Genomic DNA, 3,044 nt, shown 5'->3' on the forward strand with positions numbered 1-3,044 from the left:
GGGGGGACTGCCAGCCCGGAGCAGTTACTAACTCGTCGTGCAACGCCTAAGAGCCAGGCGCTGCATATGTGTACTGTGGCGCCTATGTGTTAGGCGCGACACGGGGAGGAGTGGTGCTGGACCTTGCCACGGGGTGCCACGCTGGCCAGATGTGCAGCGCATGCCAGCCAGACGCTGCATAGTGTAGTGTGGTGCTTGGCTGTCAGACGCCACACAAAACGGTCAGTTGGGTGAAAAATTTTCACCATGGTTCACTTTGTGAAATAGTTGCGTCCATAATTCATTCTTGTCCATTTTGCCCCGAAATACGATAATGAAAGTCACATCAGCGAACACCGATAGTCTACTGCTCTGGATGTAATTTTTATTATTTTTACGGGCCGTGGCACTACTAGGGAAAACCTTATACACAGGAGCTTACTAGTAGCACTTTTTAAAAGGCAACGCTGCTACTAGATATTAGTAGCGCTCGGCAGAAGCAAGCGATGCTACTATGATCTTACCAGTAGCGCCCTCCTTACAAAAGACGCTACTACTATAACTGCCAGACCGTTGGCGGCAGGCCAGGCATACTAGTAGCGCTTGTTTGCAAAAAGCGCTACAACTATTGCTAAATTGACCAAAAGTTTAGTCCCACCTCGCTTCGCGAACAGAATATTTACCAGCTTAAATATGATGCTTCCCAAACTATCACAACCAATTGGTCTTCATTGAACTCTATGTGTAGGATCTATGGCAATATGAATCCTCGCCTATTTAGATTCTACACAAAAGATCAATGATGACCAATGCATTTTTTTAATTTAATGCCTGCTTCACATGCTAATGATCATAGCATTAGTAGTAGCGTTGGTTCAGAAAAAACGCTACTGCTAATGATTATAGTAGTAGCGCTTTTTACGGGCCAGCGCTACTACTACGGGTATCTTATCTTACCCGCGTGCGGCCTCACCCTTCCCTCACACTGTCATTGCTCGCCCACTCCGGCCGCCGCGCGTCGTTGCCCACTCGCCCACCTTTCCGCCCTCATCTCCCCTCCCTCTCGCTGCCCTCCTCCTCTCGCCTCTGATACCATCGCCCCACCTCCATCCACCGCCCCTCCTTCCTCCTTCCTCCCCTGCCGGCCTCCTCCCCCGCCGGCCTACCTCCCGCGCTGGCCCTCGTCCCCCGCCGGCCGCTCCCCCCGCACCAGTCATCCTCCACCGAGAGGTACTCCTCCTCCCTCCTCCATCCTCCTCCATAGTTAATTTTGAACCCTAGCTAGTTGAAAATTTTAGGTTAGATCTTAGAATAATGTAGTAGGTTGTGATCTTAGGTGTTTAATCTTAGATGTTTAATTTTAGAATAATGTAGTATGAACCCTAGCTAGTTATGATCGAACCATGTTCAAAATGTAGGTTTTTAATTAGGTGTACTTAATATAATTTAGGTATTTTAGGTGTTTAATCTTAGAATAATGTAGTATGAACCCTAGTTATGATCGAACCATGTTCAACATGTCAAATTTGTTGTTATTTTTTTAGTTAAAGCATTTATTCTTGCATCGACGTCGATGATGCCTATCCCGCATCCTCGTCGTCGACTCGGCGGAGGACACCTGCTTGATCAGAGAGGCCTTGTCTGGGACTGGGCTCCACTGGGCTGGTACTGTGAGGTGCTACCTTCCGGGCGGTGCAGCTTGGTGAGGAGCCAGCCCGTCGTTGACCCGAGCCTTCTTTGGTGGCGATCGCGTGGGCCGGTGACGGTGTGGAGGCTTGAGGACCCCATGGAGGTGGTACGTCATTGTGTCAGTGAGGAGGACGAGCACGTCCGTCGCTACATGGTTGCGTTGGAGGGCAGGTTCTCCAATACCTGGCAGGTTCTTCAGGGATCTCACTGGAGCTATGTTCCTGTGATGGTTCCTTCTCTTTGGTGTCCACCGCCCGCGCCAATACCCGTCGTTCGCTAGGGTTTTAGATATATTAGTGATGTTATATGTATGCTACTATTCGAGATGTATTAGTGATAATATTCAACGATGTATGGATGAAAGAGATGATTTAGTTTTGCTTATTGAATGCATGCTAATTTGAATACTTATTTATTTTACGATTTGGTTTTGCTTATTGAATGCTCAAATTGTAAAACTACTCATACTTTGAATGCCCAAGTGGCCGGCCATGTTTGCAGGTTACACCTCCGAGTGGCCTATGTTTTGCCGGAGTGTTGATTAATTTCCGTTCCGGCAAATTTCAGGCGCTCGATATGTCCTTTTTTAGCAAAGGTCATGCCGGATTTTTTCATGAATCCTGGCATGACTTGTGCTAGAATATGTAGGAAATATCGAGTGGCCTAGATTTTCTAGAAAGATAATTAAACGACATATCAGGTTGACTTTAAGTCTATCAAGGCCCCATACATGACAATCAAAAAATGAGTGAGGGAGTGTGTCCACCATATGTGAGAGAAGAATAATGCCGACTGTTGTCATGGGGGTCGCTTCTCCTTCATTCCCGTGTGCTAGACATTCTGGTTGAATGCACTCGGGGATGAAGGGAGGAGAGACCATCACAAACGGTCGAATATATACACCACGTGAGCTGAGAGTTTTCAAAAAAAAGACTCAACGGACCGATAGTCAACCCGACGAGCTGAGAGTTTTCAGTACTATGGAAAGTATGGAGGTAAAGAAAGTTCATTTGAGGACCGAGCATGGTTATACTTTTGCCACAAAATTATACAATGCAGACACCTACTCCTATTTTGAATGCAAAAATTGGGGAGCACTATGCAAGGCTTATGCATTTGAGCCTAATATGTCTATCACCTTTGATATTCGTCCGGAAGATGAAATTGAAGGTAATATATGTTGGGGAACGTAGTAATTTCAAAAAATTTCCTACGCACACGCAAGATCATGGTGATGATATAGCAACGAGAGGGGAGAGTGTTCGTCCACGTACCCTCGTAGACCGTAAGCAGAAGTGTTAGCACAAAGCGGTTGATGTAGTCGTACGTCTTCACGATCCGACCGATCCAAGCACCGAACGTACGGAGCCTCCGAG

Source organism: Triticum dicoccoides, chromosome 5B (genome assembly GCF_002162155.2).
Source record: "Triticum dicoccoides isolate Atlit2015 ecotype Zavitan chromosome 5B, WEW_v2.0, whole genome shotgun sequence".
NCBI lineage: Eukaryota > Viridiplantae > Streptophyta > Magnoliopsida > Poales > Poaceae > Triticum > Triticum dicoccoides.